Source organism: Scyliorhinus canicula, chromosome 7, assembly GCF_902713615.1.
Source record: "Scyliorhinus canicula chromosome 7, sScyCan1.1, whole genome shotgun sequence".
In the NCBI taxonomy this organism is placed as follows: domain Eukaryota; kingdom Metazoa; phylum Chordata; class Chondrichthyes; order Carcharhiniformes; family Scyliorhinidae; genus Scyliorhinus; species Scyliorhinus canicula.
Window position 1 is genome coordinate 84107789 of NC_052152.1, and position 18477 is coordinate 84126265.

Below are 18477 nucleotides of genomic sequence, written 5' to 3' on the forward strand. Positions count from 1 at the left end.
CCAGCCCCACACCTTCTCCGCATTCGCCACCCAGCAGTGGTACAGTAAGTTTGGGAAGCATAGCCTGTCGCCCTCTCTGCAAGACCCCCATCCAGAGGCAGCACGGTGGCACAGTGGTTAGCATTGCTGCCTCAAGGTGCCGAGGTCCCAGGTTCGATCCCAGCTCTGGGTATCTGTCCGTGTGGAGTTTGCACATTCTCCCTGTGTTTACGAGGGTTTCACCCCCACAACCCATAGATGTGCAGGATAGGTGGATTGGCCATGATAAATTGCCCCTTAATTGGAAAAACTGAATTGGGCACTCTAAATTTTTTTTTTTTTAAAAGACCACCCTCCCTGGCCACCTTCCCCCCCCCAAATAAGCAAAGAGATCCTTCCCTGACTGCATCCTTCCAATTGCCTCCTTTACCTCTTGCTCCTCCACTGACCCTACAGCCCTGCCCTGCCCTGTCCTCTTCCACCGACTTTGGTACTCCAACCCGTCCAGGAACTCCCTCATCCCTCACTCCTCTTCCTTCACAACTTCTCAAAGAACTCTTCAAAAACTTAATTGATCTGCTCCGGGGCCACCACTAGCTTCCGTTTCTTATCCTGCACCTCGAATATTTCTCTCACCGCCGCCTCCCTCCAGAGTTGGCTGGCCAACATACACCCTGCCTTCTCCCCATGTTCATAGACTGCCCCACTCACCCTTCTCAACTGGGGCACTGCCTTCCTAGTTGTCAACCAGTCAAACTTTGTCTGAAGCTCCTTCCTCCTAGCCAAAAGGGCTGGGCCCAGGTCCCCCGCGTACCTCCTATCCATCTCCAGCATCTCCTCTCTCAATTTTTGTTGCTCCTCTCTCTCCTCCTTGTCCACCTGTGCCTTAAGCGAGATCACCTCCTCCCCTTCAGAGCCTCCCAGACCACTAACTGTGAAATTTCCCCAGTGCAATTAAACCCCCACATTCCTCAATCATCTTCCCAATCTTATCGCAAAAACTCCAGTCCCCTAACAGCCCCAAAAGCATTCTCCATCCCAGCCTCTGAGCCTCCCTTTCTCCAGAATCGCCCAATGTTGCACATGGTTCGAAATCAATATCACTGAATACTCCAAACCTTTGACCTCATCCAATAACTCTTTCCCCACCATAAAGAAGTCTATTCTCGAGTACACTTAATATACAGGGGAGAAAAACGAATACTTCCGTTCCCTTAGTTGTAGGATCCTCCACAGGTTCCCCCCGGCCGACTGGGCCGGACCAATCCACTTTTGGCTCCTGCACCATGTTCCAGTTCTCCCCTCCACTATTAACTCCTGGGTATCTAAAAACGGGATGGCACCCAGCCCTCTTTGTGAACCCTGCATGATCCCAGTTGGTGCCATATACACTCACGAGTGCCACCAACCTCCCATCAAATCCCCCCCTGGTCCGCCACCACCTTCTCCATCCGAAACCTCACTCTCTTGCCCACCAGTACCGCAACTCCCCCCCAAAGCCCTGCTATCGAACCCCGAATGGAAAACCTGACTCACCCAACCCTTCCTATGCCTCACCGGATTCTTCACCCTCAGACGAGTCTCCTGCAGCATCACTACGTTGGCCTTTAGACTCTTTTAATGTACAAACACCCTCAACCTCTTCACCAGTCCCCCTAATTCCCTCACGTTCCACGTTACTATTCTGACCAGGGGACTCGCATGTGCTGATATGCCTATAGGCTATATCATAGCTGGATGGTATGCGACCTCCAACCAATAGGTGGAGGTACAGACACACCATGCGGTCTCCAGACCAAGGTCATGTGGCCTGGAACCCGGATATAAAGGGAGACACATCCGGCCATCTTCAGAAGAAGATTGAGAGGGTAATAAGACATACATGTAATTGGTCAGAGCTAGGTGTAAGTTCCAGAGGAGTAGCAAGGCTCCATGATAACATGTTCTGTATCAGATTGTCATCTTATCACACGAGACACGATAAAAGGATCCGGGTTTGGAAATATTGAAATGTTTGGTGAGTTACTTCATAAAGTACAAGGCACCAAACACAGCATCTCACACACCCTTCCCCCTCCTATCCACCAACATCATAACCCAGAATCCTGCCCACTGGGCCTGACCGATCCAACCCCATCCCATTGTTGCCGTTGACATCCCCTCCCTCACAGAATCCCCCCATCCATTTCCTCTTGAAAACACCTCTCCCAGTATAGATCTCATCCCCCCCACCTTTCACATCTCCCAGACCCATAGAAACCTGTTCGACCAGGTTCCAAGGACGGCGACCTCTCCACTCACCACACTCCTATTCACTAGCCAATTCTCCCTAGCTAATGTGGAGGCCCCTGCCAAGGCCCCCTTCCTCCCAATTCCCTCCCCATGACCCAGTCCCTGAAAACAAAGACAAACAAAATAAACCAGTGCAAAACACCGTGCCCCAGAAAACTGCCATAACTCCAAAGCTCAATATTCTCATACCCACTGTAACCCATAGCAGAGGGTGTGGTGATCACAAGTTAACCAGATGCAACACAACTGAGCGACCACTAGAGGGAGCACGGGAGAGCCAGATAAATAGATCAGGACAGGAAGTGAGGACACACTCTTCACAGCAGGGGCTGGTAAGCAGGACACACAGCAAGCAAAGCTGGTAGTTAGCACTGGAAGGTAGTTCTAGGTCGAGCTCTGGAAACTGAACGAACCCACAATAAAGCATCTTCTCCACACTTGAGACTGCGAGCTTTATTAAGACACGAGGAACAACACATGGTACCTAGGAGTGATTTCAGACGCTTACGACAGGACAACTCAGCTGCAGATACAGAAAGCACAAAATGGCATGGAAATCTCCTACTGGACATTTGACTGGGGAAGACATCGCTAATTCGAGGATGTGGCATGGCTACCCACCTCAGCTGGACACGACTGGTAATGTAAGAAATGTCTGGAAAAGGTTTAAACAAATGTTCGATTTTTATCTCATAGCTAATGATGTTGCAGAAGCCTCAGACAAAATTAAAATAGCAATTCTCATCGAAGGGCCTGTCAATAGGAAAGTGTATAATGGATTTAAACACTCAAAAGGTGAAGACAGGAACAGCTTACAAACGTTACTAAACAAATTTGAAGAGTACTGTGAGAAACTTGAACAGCAATGCATGCTCACAGTCCAACCTGCACAGAGACTGAGTGATGCAAGACTTAAAAAATCACAAAAAGATCAGGAAATCGCGAATGCACAGTACAGATCAAAAAGAAGAAATAACATGAATTTTTCACAAAGCCAAAACGCTGAAATCCAGTCCAGATCGGAAAGAAAAGGTAACTTACAACTTTTAGAAAGAAAAAACGCTGAAATCCGCGATAAAATGGCGTCGGAGCACATTTTGCAGTCTCTGGTAAGCAAAGAACTACAAATCGCGTCTGCGCATGCGCCGGAACCGGAAGTCGCGCATGCGCCGGAACCGGAAGTCGCGCATGCGCAGTTTACAAAAGATCGCGTCGCGGATAGTTATGCGCATGCGCAAGCCGCGCATGCGCAGTCAAAAAAAGTCTTCGTCGCGGACCGTCATGCGCATGCGCAAGCCGCGCATGCGCAATGGACACCGAACCGCACAAGGAAAGAAAGCCGATTTGCGCATGTGCAAGTCGTTCCTACGCGTGACGTCATGACGTCTGAGAATCCTGACCACGCCCACTTAAAAGGGAAATGCCCGAAAATTGAAAACAAGACACTTAAAGTGGTAAAACCAAATTTTCTTGCCTCAGAACACAGAAAAACGCCTGAACTTAAACCAACAGTGAAAAACAACTTGCACAAAACCTTGGAAAAAGCTGCCTTCACCACACACAGTGAAGCGAACAAAATGAATTCCGAAACAACAAAAGATGATTTGTTTTTCGACGATTACCTCTCAGACCTGACTGGGTCAGTCGGATATGCTTATCACAGCATCAGCGACACGGTCGCAAAGCACAACACGAACCAACTCGTGGTAGATGAATCCAACCAAGATGATTTGGTTTTCAAAGAATACTACTCAGACATGGCTGAGTCAGTCGGATATGCTTATCACAGCATCAGCGACACGGTCGCAAAGTTCAACACGAATCAACTCGTGGTAGAAGAATCCAACCAGGATGATTTGGTTTTCGGAGAATACTACTCAGACACAGCTGAGTCAGTCGGATATGCTTATCACAGCATCAGCGACACGGTCGCAAAGTTCAACACGAATCAACTCGTGGTAGAAGAAGCCAACGAAGATGAAATGGGTTTCAAAGAATACTACTCAGACATGGAGGAGTTATTTGGACATGCTGATCACAGCATCAGCGACACCGTTGCAAAGCTCAACACGACTCTACTCATGGTGGATGAATCCAACACCATGGTGCCATGGCAGCTCGTCGATACATTGGATGACAGCAATACCCAAGACGAAGACGACGCCACACAGAGAGCACAGGAAGACTCCACGGAGCGAGCGATGACAGGCTCCACAGTGCGAGTGATGAAAGACGCCAACAGGGATGCAAGCAAACACTCCCGGGCGGACACCAAGCATGAACAAGACCATGAAGGTAAACCCGCTGTACCTGAGCAACCGCAAGCAGACTATGAAAGTCTACCAAGCTCACAGGAACAAGAAGAAAGAGCGGACTATGAAAGTCCAACACGCTCACAGGAACAAGAAGAAAAAGCAGACTATGAAAGTCCAACACGCTCACAGGAACAAGAAGCAAGAGCAGACTATGAAAGTCCAACACGCTCACAGGAACAAGAAGAAAAAGCAGACTATGAAAGTCCAACACGCTCACAGGAACAAGAAGAAAGAGCGGACTATGAAAGTCCAACACGCTCACAGGAACAAGAAGAAGACAATGCACCTCTGCCCACTGCAGGCGAAGACGTTGACAAGGTGATCACACTCAACGTACAGGATCACAGTGAGACTGACAGTTCTCAGCTTGTCTGTACCGAAGCACAGAGCGAAAACAGTGACAAGGTGCTCGCACTCGACGTACAGGATCACAGTGAGACTGACAGTTCTCAGCTTGTCTGTACCGAAGCACAGAGCGAAAACAGTGACAAGGTGCTCGCACTCGACGTACAGGATCACAGTGAGACTGACAGTTCTCAGCTTGTCTGTACAGAAGCACAGAGTCGGGCCACCCAACAGTCCAGAGAGACGATGCCGAAAGAAAACATGCAGATTTTGACTCCAGAAGAGGAGCACCTGGAGCCCAGAGAGACAACGCCAAAAGAAACCATGCAGATTCTGACTCCAGAAGAGGAGCACCTGGAGTCCAGAGACATCAAACAAAAAGAAACCATGCAGATTTTGACTCCAGAACAGGAGCACCTGGAGTCCAGTGAGATAACATCAACAGAAATCATGAAGACTTTGACTCCGGAAGACGAGCACCAAGAAAGCAAAGATGCGGAATCCAATTCTCCACAACTGATTGATGTCACCTGCACCGATGCAACATCAGATCATTCGCACCACTCGCGAGACGGAATGCTCAATGACTCAAATTATCCACTCGGGACACTCATAGAGTATAACAAGAAAAACAAAAGTCAAAAGAAACACAGCAAGAACAAAAACAACATGAAGCGCGACAAGACCAACAACAATAGCAAGAAGCACAGCAGAAACGAGAACGACAACAGCAAGAAGAAAAGCAACATGAAGCGCGACAAGACAAACAACAATAGCAAGAAGCACAGCAGAAACGAGAACGACAACAGCAAGAATAAAAGCAACATGAAGCGCAACAAGACAAACAACAACGTCAGGCACAAAGATAGCGACAACGACAGAGGCAGAAACAACAAGAATGGCAACAAACACAACAAAGTCAGGAACAAAGATAGCGACAACGACAGAGACAGAAACAACAAGAATGGCAACAAACACAACAAAGTCAGGAGCAAAGATAGCGACAACAACAAAGACGGAAACGACAAAAACAGCGACAAGTACGGCAACGGAAACAACAAAAACAGGAACGACAGAAACAACAGCAATGAAACAACGACTTGTACACAATGGCAAAGCACACCAGCATCCAAGGCGGATGAGACAATAAATCAACACCACAAGCACAGAAAAAAGTCCATGCCAGTCAACATCAGTGATGTGACCATGCAGACACCTCGGGATGACGCATTGGGTACTTAAGATAACAAGGAACACCAACAACATTCACAGCGGACTTGCAATATCAATATCACCACGTCATCAACAACAAAAAGAAAAAAAAAGCTCTGAACAAATTCATCAAGTTTGGACTCATAAATGTTTTTATTAAGATTGGACATATAAATACATTGGCTTTGTTAACTAAGGCAATAGCATCATCACGTGTATAGATACGCATATCATAAGTTACTGTTTTGTATAAAATTTCTTTAATGATGTACAGAAACTATGTAATGAGAAAAAGGGGGATGTGGTGATCGTAGATTGACCAGATCAAAAAAAAAAAAAAAAACAACAGAGCAAACACGAGCGGGAGAGCTATAAATACACTGGGACAGGATGTACAATTTTCTTTAACGATGTTCAGAAAATATGTTAAGAGAAAAAGGGGGATGTGGTGATCACAAGTTAACCAGATGCAACACAACTGAGCGACCACTAGAGGGAGCACGGGAGAGCCAGATAATAGATCAGGACAGGAAGTGAGGACACACTCTTCACAGCAGGGGCTGGTAAGCAGGACACACAGCAAGCAAAGCTGGTAGTTAGCACTGGAAGGTAGTTCTAGGTCGAGCTCTGGAAACTGAACGAACCCACAATAAAGCATCTTCTCCACACTTGAGACTGCGAGCTTTATTAAGACACGAGGAACAACACAGAGGGTACACTACCTTTCCCTATCAACCAACCCAAAAACCAAACCCCCAACTGTCCCCCCCCCCCCCCCACACATACAGAACAAATACACATCCTGACACAGGAAACATGAAATGAGACCGTATATGGTATTTCACCCCCCTTCTTTCAGTACAGAACCAAACCCCAGACCAATCTCTAATTGTAACCACAGTCCATCAGCCTTCACGAACGCCTCCACTGCCCCCACCGTCTCAAAGTAGAAGTCCCTCGAATTATAGGTCACCTTCAGTTCACCCAGGTAGGCCACGTCCATCCTCACACCATTACTGTAGACTGCCGTCTTCACACGGCCAAAGGTCTCCCACCTTCTCGCCAGCTCCACAGTTAAGTCCTGGTATATACATGTACAAGCTCCTTCCCACTGCACCTCACGCCTTTGTTTTGCACAACTCAGGACCTTCTCCTTAACATGGAATTTGTGGAAACAAATTATGACCATACTTGGCAACTCATTTGTCTTTGGCTGAGGCCTGAGCAACCAATGAGCCCAGTCTAGTTCATACTGGAAGGGTTCCTCCCCCTCACCAACAACTCAGCCAACATCTTCGTGATGTACTACGTCGGACCAGGGCCCTCCACCCCTTCAGGCAAGCCCAGAATTCTCAAATTCTGCCTCCCCAACCTGTTGTCCAGCTCCTCCATCTTGGCTCGGAGTCCTTTGTTGGCCTCCACCATGCTCCGCAGCTCGTCGCCCCTCGAGGTGAACTGGTCACTATGTTGGGACAGAGCTTCCTCCATCCCTTTCAACTTCTCTCCTTGCTTCCGTACCTCGGCCGGTGACTTCAACGTCACCGCCTTCACCGGGGCCATCGTCTCCTCCACCAGCTCCTTCATTGTAGCCATCATCTCCTTATGCATCACCTCCATGTGTTTGGTGAACTGCCTCTCAAATTCTCCAGCACCTCAGTTAAAGCCGCAGTGAAGGGCGCAGCCCCACCCAGCGACCCAGCCTCCGCCATCTTTCCTGCTGCCTGACTGACCCGTTCACTTGATGGCGGCGACCTTTTGCCCACCCCCTTTTTCCCAGCAGCTTTTTTCTGGGTCTTCGACATTTCCCTCCTTCCTTATGTCTTCCTGCACCAGCTTATCCAAAAACTGCCCCTGGAACCAGGTATTAAACTCCAAAAACCAAAGCCTCGAACAGGAGCTACTGATCATGTGATTTCCACCTACAAGCCGCCACCGGAAGTCTGCATTGCATTTAAAATAATGTCCGCATAATTTTGTAAAGTTTCTCAGACATAAGCAATATTTTCTCAATAACTTTGTGGTTATTTAGAAAGTTACCTGCTGTTTGAAGTCAAATTTTAATTACTAATCTTAGTATCATTGTTGATGCTGTTAGTGAGGTAATTATGCACCGTGATACTAAAAATGTATCCTATTTATCAGTGCAAATTTGAAGGTGTGTACCGACAGATGAAAAAGTAATCCAAAATTTGGATAACATTTTCAAATAACTGATGTGAAGAATTGAAAGAGGCGGTCAGAGGCAGAGAACAACTGGAGCCGATTTTAACCCTGTTTGTTCAATGGAAATGGTTGATAAAGTAGTTAAAATCAACTGTAGAGCTCTTCCCCCTGTGTTCCACACCACAAGTCTTCCTCTCAGTTGACAAGAGGGACACATTCTTTAAATATGCAACATGAGCTCTGATGACATCAATGAGGCAAAACCGCTATTTCATAGAACATAGAACATAGAACGATACAGCGCAGTACAGGCCCTTCGGCCCTCGATGTTGCACCGACATAGAAAAAATCTAAAGGCCATCTAACCTACACTATGCCCTTATCATCCATATGCTTATCCAATAAATTTTTAAATGCCCTCAATGTTGGCGAGTTCACTACTGTTGCAGGTAGGGCATTCCACGGCCTCACCACTCTTTGCGTAAAAAACCCACCTCTGACCTCTGTCCTATATCTATTACCCCTCAATTTAAGGCTATGTCCCCTCGTGCTAGCCACCTCCATCCGCGGGAGAAGGCTCTCGCTGTCCACCCTATCTAACCCTCTGATCATTTTGTATGCTTTTGGCCGCTGACAATGATCTCCTACCACTCAATGTTGCGCTCCTGATTGTGGATAGCTGCTGCTTGCCACTAATGTCAAGCTGGAGCCTGTACAAATGAAGCCCAGGGGTTAAAGTGTCCTGACCTTCAAATAGCTGAGGTCAGGGCAGATATTTCACCACTTTACCACCAAATTCCTGCTCAGAGTTAAAGTCGATGCTCACAGACAGAGGGCGGGATTCTCCGACCCCACGCAGGGTCGGAGAATTGGCGGGAAGCGGCGTTATTTCCGCTCCCGCAAGTTTTCGAATTCTCCCGCCGGTAAAAAACCGGCGTTGTGCAAATCCCGCCGGCAGCTTGTGAAAACAGCTGGCGCCGGCGGGATTTCATTTTATTTGCACTGACCTTAAATCTCCGGCCCGGATGGGCCGAAGTCCCGCCGACGTGGCCATGGGTCACGTCGGCGAAAATCACAGTTGATTTAAAACGGCGTCAACCATTGATGATGGTTGACGCCGTTCAGTGTCGGGGGTGGGTTGCGGCATGATGGGGGGGGGGGGGTTGCGGCATGATGATGGGGGGGGGGGGTTGCGGCATGATGAGGGGGGGGTGGGTTGCGGCATGATGGGGGGGGGTGGGGTGGGTTGCGGCATGATGGGGGGGTGGGGTGGGTTGCGGCATGATGGGGGGGGGTGGGTTGCGGCATGATGGGGGGGTGGGTTGCGGCATGATGGGGGGGTGGGTTGCGGCATGGGGGGGGGTGGGTTGCGGCATGGGGGGGGTGGGTTGCGGCATGGGGGGGGTTTGGGGGCAGCGGCGGGCAGAGAGGGGGGGGGCGACGGATGCCCGGGGCCAACGCACCGTCGCCCCCCCCCCTCTGTACGCCGCTGCCCCCTACCCTAACCACCCCCCCCCCCTTACCACCCCTACCTCCCTCCAACGCCCCTACCCCCCTCCCCACCACCCCTACCCCCTCCAACGCCGCCCCCCATCTCTCGCAACGCCGCAACCCCCCCCCCCTCAACGCCGGGTCCCCCCCCCTCAACGCCGGGTCCCCCCCCCCCTCAACGCCGGGTCCCCCCCCCCCCTCAACGCCGGGCCCCCCCCCCCAACGCCGGGTCCCCCCCCCCAACGCCGGGTCCCCCCCTCAACGCCGCAACCCCCCACCCTCAACGCCGCAACCCACACCCCGTCCCCCTCCCTCTGAAGGCCAGTACCCACACCCCCCCCCTCTCTCCTCCCCCCCCTTCCTTCCTCCTCCCCCCTTCCTTCCTCCTCCCCCCCTTCCTTCCTCCGTTAGTGGGGGGGGGGGGGGTGCGGCGTTAGTGGGGGGTGGGTGCGGCGTTGGAGTGGGGTAGGGGTGGTGAAGGGGGTAGGGGTGGTGGGGAGGGAGGTAGGGGTGGTGGGGAGGGAGGTAGGGGTGGTGAGGGGGGGTTGAGGTAGGGGTGGTGAGGGGGGGGTTGGGGTAGGGGGCAGCGGCGTACAGAGGGGGGGGGCGACGGTGCGTTGGCCCCGGGCATCCGTCGCCCCCCCTCTCTGCCCGCCGCTGCCCCCAAACCCCCCCCGCAAATGCCGGAACACACCCCCCCCCCAATGCCGGAACACACCCCCCCCCCAATGCCGGAACACACACGCCCCCCCCCAATGCCGGAACACACCCCCCCCCCCAAAATGCCGGAACACACACCCCCCCCCCCAAAATGCCGGAACACACACCCCCCCCCCAAAATGCCGGAACACACACCCCCCCCCCAACCCAAAATGCCGGAACACACCCCCCCCCACCCAAAATGCCGGAACACACCCCCCCAACCCAAAATGCCGGAACACACAACCCCCCCCAACCCAAAATGCCGGAACACACACCCCCCCCTCCCCAACCCAAAATGCCGGAACACACACCCCCCCCCCCCAAAATGCCGGAACACACACCCCCCCCCCAAAATGCCGGAACACACCCCCCCCCCCAAAAGGCCGGAACACCCCCCCCCCCAAAATGCCGGAACACACCCCCCCCCCCCAAAATGCCGGAACACACCCCCCCCCCCCCCAAAATGCCGGAACACACCACCAACCCCCCCAAAATGCCGGAACACACCCCCCCCCCAACTGCCGGGTCTGTCTCTCTCCTCCTCCTCCTCCAAAATACGCCGGGTCTCACCACTTCCGCAGCTGGAGAAACTGACGCGTATCGCGTCAGTCAGCTGCTAACCCCTCCGGGAACGGAGAATAGCGGCCTTAAAGAAGGCCCCGACGCCGGAGTGATTAACACCGATTTTTTTCGCAGGCAACCCGCGTTACGAAGGGCTACGGAGAATCCCGCCCAATATGTGTCCTAAATAAACTATGTATACAGAATTTCTTTCGCCCCTGTATTTTAAGAATACCGCTCTCTTAAGTTGTGAATAAGTTGGCAATTTCGACTCCCAGTAGCGATGGGAATCGTGGCGGGGACAGTAAACTTGGCGTGAATTAAATAGTCAGGCAGGACATTGTTGGAATGTTGTTCTCCCAACTTTGAAGGCAGGTTAAAGGCAGTTCCAGTTTCCTGCTAAGCTATGTAAGGAACCACATTTGCACTCATTTTCATCTCATGTATGCTCATTAAAATGGCAAATCACGGGCAGCACGATGGCACAGTGGTTAGCATTGCTGCCTACGGCACTGAGGACCCGGGTTCGAATCCCGGCCCTGGGTCACTGTCTGTGTGGAGTTTGCACATTCTCCCCGTGTTTGCGTGGGTTTCACCTCCACAACCCAAAAGATGTACAGGATAGGTGGATTGGCCATGCTAAATTGCCCCTTAATTGGAAAAAATAATTGGGTACTCTAAAATTATTTTTTTTTTAAATGGCAAATCACCTGAATTACATTCCTACTCAGAGTTAAGTATCTGGTTAAGTGGCAAATTTGACTCCACGACTTGGAGATGAGTAGATGCTGCTTTTGCCTTCCATTAACACCGTAACTGCTAAATATCGGTGCCTGTAGCACATGCTGCACCAAGGCTGGGCACAAGAGGCATGACCAGCCAGAATGGGCGAGACAGTTGTAGGACGGAGTAGGGGTGTGGTGAGGAGAAGAAAGAGTCCCTAAATGTATCCATTTAGCCTCAAGTAGGTAAGGGGTGATGTTGACAAATGGCATGGGGAGATCAACATTGAAGGTCTCAGGGAGGAGAACATGAATATTGACATGTACGATGATGGGGTCAAGGGTAACATTGTGAGGATGGATACTTACTGGAGGAATTAGGACACTGTGACTATCGAGGAGGGTGGTGGGTGATGGGGGAGGTTGGAAGCTAGTCCCACTTACAAAAACAACATATTTTCAATCACTGATGACTGGCATATTTGGAAAAACAAGCTTGAGAAAGTATCAATATGGGAAGTATCTTGGGGTCTGTGGGGGGAGTTTAGCACAAAATGTCTGGGACAATTGAAGGAGCAACCTATTAATTTTCTGTTCAAACCATGGAGAGAATGGCTCAGCTGAATGCTGGAACATTGAATGAGCTTTGCTCCTTTACTAAAGGTGTGCATTAAGGTGAGAATCCATTAAGTGTTGGTGCTGTAGGGCAGTTGGTCTCAACAACCATTTGCTCCCAACAGCGGCATGTGAAAAGGGAACAAGGATCGAACAATCAATGAACGGCTGCTGCACAGAAGCTAAATGGAACCAACAAGCCTCAATGTTTCCAGTGTACAGGTTATGGCATTTGAGGTACCATTATTAGTGTCATGGGATAAGTACAAGGATTGGGTATTGATAGTTAGTGTCTCGACTACTGGAGGAGAACTCACAATAGCATGACTGAGAGTAATAACACATGGGTCTGTTGAGCTCAATGAAGGCCCTCATTGTGAATGTGCAGTCAAGCTCAACTGCCGACCTCCAGGATGTAATCACTTTGCAAGGGGTGGCCAATGGATGCCATGTACAGACAGACTGAGGACAGGTCAAGGGCTTCAGACTAGATTCCTGCCATGGAGATGGTAGGAGACTATTCAAGGGGAACCACCATTGATTGTTCAACTGTATCAGTTCACAGACACAAGGAGGAGTGGAGAACGCAGGCTGCAGGTAACACTGCCTTGTTGATAGCTATGATTAGAATGAAGACAAGGGCCCATCGCCCACTAGCACAGCTCCAGGAAGACCATTGCCTAGAGGAGCAGGAGCCAGCCAAGGCCTCAGGAATTTGCAGATGCTCCCCAGGAAGGGAAAGATGCATGGAGATGTTTGACATGACCAAGGGTCTATGCAGACACAGCTCAGACAAAAGAGTGTAGGCAGAATTTTCAGTGAGAAGTTAGGTGCGATTCCCACCGGCCCTGGCGGAGCAATCTCATAACTACAAGATTCCAGGAGGAATAAGTTAAGGAGTACTTTTAACAGATGAAGTTCTCTTAATCCTTCGATGCATGGGACATAACAATACCTTCATTCTCAGCATGGACATCTCAGGAAAGGTCAACAGAGCAAGCATTAGTTAACTTCTGTCCTAATGATGGGGTCATCCCGAAAGGGGATAGTAACCTTGACAACATGTAGCTGCTTTGGAGTGTGGTTAGTGCTGCCTCAGCGCACTTAAGCAACACCACACAGTACAATTATTTTATCCATGGTTTCACCAAGTGAGTGGGCATGCTGCTTTTAAGCAGCTGAAAAGTCAATTCACATACGGATGCACTCATGTGTGCATGACAACAGTTTAGTAATAACACAAAATACATTCTTCAATGACTTGCCCTTCGACATCTCAAGAGGGAGCAACCTCCAGAGAACTCAATTTCTACCACTGCCAGCTCTCATGGATGAATAAATGCAAAGGTATCATCTTGCTACCAACCCCCAACAGTCTTTCGCACATCAGAACCTTTGACTCTCCATCATGCACCCAAAGTTGCAAGGTTTGTTTGCATTGTCCTCACAAAGCATGCCTCACCAGGAGCATAGTTTGATTGGATACAAACAGTCAGAGTCTTGCAAACATCAGAAGCCTGACACGTTTCAGTCCAGGGTGAACTTTGCATTAGGGAGATACGTGGCCCAGTCAGTATTAATCCAGTAGTCAAGGGCAACCTCTTCCCTTCTTAGACCCTGCCAAAAGTATATGCTTTCAGAGCATGAGAATCCTCAACATTATCCAGCTTACAAAGGCCAATCCTTTCTATATAACCCAAGTCAATGAATGCACTGTCATGCAATGAATTCCATATTGAGTTGTGTGCTGTACGTTTACATGAGCATCATGTAAAGGGCCATTAAGCAGCCACCTAGGAGCAATGTAAAATCTGCACAGGTAAGGAGACGGCTTCATCAAGATAAGCACACACCTCCGGTAACACACACTCATACCCCTCTTACAGACATTTCTAATTTTCCCTATTGATACATAGTTCCTGAATTCAGCGTCATGGATGGGAGGAGTGCAAACAGAACAAGGAGTGATATTCAGCCTTAAATGCAAAGACAAGAACAGAATGCAGAAGGCAATGGAAGCCTGAGATGCTTATCATTTGATACTTTTTTTCTAAATATTTACTCTCAAAGTAGACAGCATTGCAAAGTGCACATTGGAGAAACAATTGTATCATTAATAATGGAAAATAATTGTGCTATTAGCAAACAACAGACATTAGTGCGACGGTAGTAGGATAATCACTAGCTCTGATGAGCAATTCTCCTGAACCCAAATCATTTCTGCCTGAGATATAAACGTGACAGATGTATTGTCCAGCCATCATTGTCACATATGATGGGCTTTTGCTGATGTTGCAGATGTTGAAATAAGGGGCGGAATTCCCCGACCCCCCGCAGGGTCGGGGAATCGCCTGGGGCTGGCGTAAATCCCGCCCCCGCCGTGGCCGGAATTCTCCGCCACTTGGGAATCGGCGGGGGCGGGAATCGCGCTGCGCTGGTAGGCGGGCCGCCCGCGCCGATTGGCGGGCCCCCCGTGGCGATTCTCCGGCCCGTCATGGTCCGAAGTCCCGCCACTGTCAGGCCTCTCCCGCCGACGTGATTTAAACCACCTCTGTGCCGGCGGGAGCAGGCGGCGCGAGCGGGCCCGGTGTCCTGGGGGGGGGGGGGGGCGTGGAGCGATCGGACCCCAGGGAGTGCCCACACAGTGGCCTGGCCCGCGATCGGGGCCCACCGATCAGCCGGCAGACCTGTGCCATGGGGGCACTCTTTTTCTTCCGCCGCCGCCACGGCCTCCACCATGGCAGAGGAGGAAGAGACCCCCTCCACCGCGCATGCGCCGGTGGTGACGTCAGCGGCCGGTGATGCTCCGGCGCATGCGCGGACACACGCCAACCTTCAAAGGCCTTTCGGCCAGCCCCGACACCGATCGACATGGCGCCAAAGGCCGTTGGCGCCAGTCAGCGGAGCGGGAGCCACTCCGGTGCGGGCCTAGCCCCTAAAGGTGCGGAGATTCTGCACCTTTGGGGAGGCACGACGCCGGAGTGCTTGGCGCCACTCCGCTATGCCGGGACCCCCCCCCGCCCCGCCGGGTAGGGGAGAATTTCACCCAAGGTTACTCACGATGGTATGCGTGTGTGAAAATTAATCCAACTGAAGATCCAGATGGGAGATCATTGGGAGGGGTGCACATGTTTGACTCGTGAATGAACATGGGACATTGAATCACATTGAATATCCATTGCATCCATGAGGCTTGAAGAAGGATTAATGCAAAATAGATTTAGAGAAATTTATATAATGAAGGGACATTCATGCCATCAGTGTGCATTCGAAACTTCTTAATTTTTCTTACCCCAACCTTACTTCTAGCAGGAGCCTCAACATCTACAGCAGAGGTGGAGGCAGCCTGCTGATCACTATGCCCTTTTGTCCGAGATGACTTTGGCAGGCATCCACTGGTCACCCAAGGCTTTCAGGGCATGCTAGGAGTCTCATGTTCCAGGGAAAGTACACCTTCCTCGGCCTGATCTGCTGAAGTTGATGGGGTCACTGGCAGAGGGGAGTTAGAATGGCAGGGAACCCTTGGACTGTCCTGGGTGGCTGCCACTGGGGTACCTGATTAGTGTTCCTCCTCCTTTTTGGTGCCTGAGAGCCCCTTTTTGACTCCCTGAGGAGAAGAATGGAAGTCAAGGTGCCACATCCACCTCTTGCCCAGCCATTATTGGAATATCTAGAGTGATAGTGTGCATGTCTGAACACAAATCTGGCATAAACTGCTGACCTTGGATGTCCAAGGTGGTCGCCACTCTTCCAATGGAGACTTTAATGCATTAAAGTACTGCAGCCACGACAGCATACAAAATGTGGATGGACTCCTCCATCTTTCGTTCCAGTCTGGTGGCAGCCTTGACAATTTTGCCCGATGCTGCCCTGTCTGTATCTGCATCTCGACATGCCTGAGGGCCAATTCCAGAGGCTCATCATCAGACTTGGTCTCAGCAGGAGCCTGGTCTCCAGTGGCCCTCAGTGTGTCAAAGACCACAGCTGTCACTGCTGTGTGACATATACATGTGAGGACATCACCAGGTGGTGAACCTATGTCTACTTGAGAACTAGGCACCTTCGGGTGTGAACGCAATGATGGATCTTCATCTGAGGATAGGTCTGCTTCCTCCTCAGAGGTAGTCTGGGGGCTGAGACTGAGTGTTCTTCTTGAGCACGTCCTCCCCCTTTTCCTGCTGGTACCTGAAATAGAGAGAAGAGAGAATTAGTGATTGACTAGTCAGGCTTATGCATTAAAGATCACTCACAATTATTGTCTGCTTGTTATCGAGGTATACTGGATAACCGTCGCTGGCTTGTTGGGGGGAGACTGATCTCGCCTTCCACACAGGAACGGTCCTCTTCAGCCAGCTCTGCGGCCTTTCCTTGAATGATGAGAGCGTTCGCAATCCAGGGTTCCACCAGCAGTCTTGCCGCTCTCAATTTTGTTTTGGGCAAGCTTGACCTGCACAAAGGTGGAAGGATTGACTACGAGTACTGTGAATGAAAGAGATGTTAGAATCATGTATGCCTGATGTGTGCTGAGCCCTCCCCAGTAAGGGATTAAGATGCCGTTTGTGCAGGAACAAGATGGTGAAATTAAAGTAGGTGGCACACATTCTGTGTTGATGCCCCATCTGCTGGTAATGTGTGATAAACCTGTTGATTGCCAGATACCCTTATGAGAGCGAATTTGGAGTCAGCACAAGTATTACTTACCCTGATGGAGCAGAGCAGATCACTCATGCTCCCAGGCTCACGTTGTCAGGTGGGAGGACCTCCTGCTCCCATTCCTAGGAAAGAACGCTTGCCACTTTTCCTGGACATCCTGGAGGTGAATCCCCAGGGAGATTTTGCTGAAAGGTGTTGCAGAAGGTTTGGTTCTCTGAGCCATTGATTCCCTGTATAACACCACACCTAGCCTGCAGTGAGTGAATGGTTGTCCAGGTGCCATTTAGATATGGTGCCAGGACCTTTGACCTCATGAAGTAATGATGCAGCCAACCCAGCCTCGTGATTCGCTGTGCTCCTTGCCGATGCATAATTAATAAGCTGAAAAGCAGAAGATCGCATGTGTTCAACTATACTGCCGCCCAGCAGGAATCGTGGTGTCTTTACTGCCCGTCACCAGACCTCCACAGAATGGAAAATTCTGCCCCAAGGTTTCCTTAATGACACATTGGACAAATGTTCCAGCAGCCATTCTTGAGTGCCTGAACACCCTGTGCTGTGTAATTACATGTGACTGGCACAGTCATCCACAGGAAATCGATGTTTTTTCAGCTGTTTGAATTGTGGAGGGGATTGGGTAGCAGAGGAGAGAGGAATGGAAGGCAACCTTTGATGGCTGAAATGGAATGAGGGGTGGGGAACTAAGAGCAGGGGTCAGATTAAAGCCTGGAGATCGGAAATTTCAGTACCAAGAGCAATGATGATCAGGGTGGTACTTACCTTGATTTTTAAGGTTGTTTCTTTCTGACTGATGGAACTGGCTGCCTCAGGACACATCTATTTTCTGTAGAGTCCTGAGTGAAGTGTTTGGTTCTCATATTTTTGCATACTAAAAATAGTGTTACATATATTTTAATGTAGAAATAGAAAAGTAATTCATTATCTAAATCAAGAGAAACCTCAGAGTCCTTCGGTGAAGAGGTGCACGAATCGCAGAAGGCTCGCATGCAGGTACAGCAGGTAAAGAAGGCAAATGGAATTTGGCATTTCTTTCTAAAGGAATAGAGTATAAAAATAAGGAAGTTTTGCTGCTACTGAACAAGGCATTGGTAGGACTGCACCTGGAGTATTGTGTACAGTTTTGGACCTCTTACTTGAAGAGGGATGTATTTGCATTGGAGACAGTTCAGAGGAGGTTCACAAGATTGATTCCACAGATGAGGGATTTGTCTTACGAAGAGGTTTTGTGCAATTTAGGCCTATATTCCGAGAGTTTATAAGAATGAGAGATCTAATTGAGGTACACAAGATGATAAAGAGGATTGAGAAAGTAGACGTAGAGTGGATGTTTCCTCTTGAGGGGAAATCTGAAACAAGAGGTCATAGTTTTAGAATAAGGGGTAGCAGATTTAAAACAGAGACGAGGA

At 50.0% G+C, this 18477-nt stretch overlaps 1 protein-coding gene across 4 annotated transcripts in view; it reads right to left on the bottom strand.

Moving 5' to 3' along the window:
• LOC119969087 (cilia- and flagella-associated protein 47-like) overlaps positions 1-18477 on the bottom strand; it is an 868530-nt gene that overhangs the window by 813099 nt on the left and 36954 nt on the right. The window lies entirely within an intron of this gene.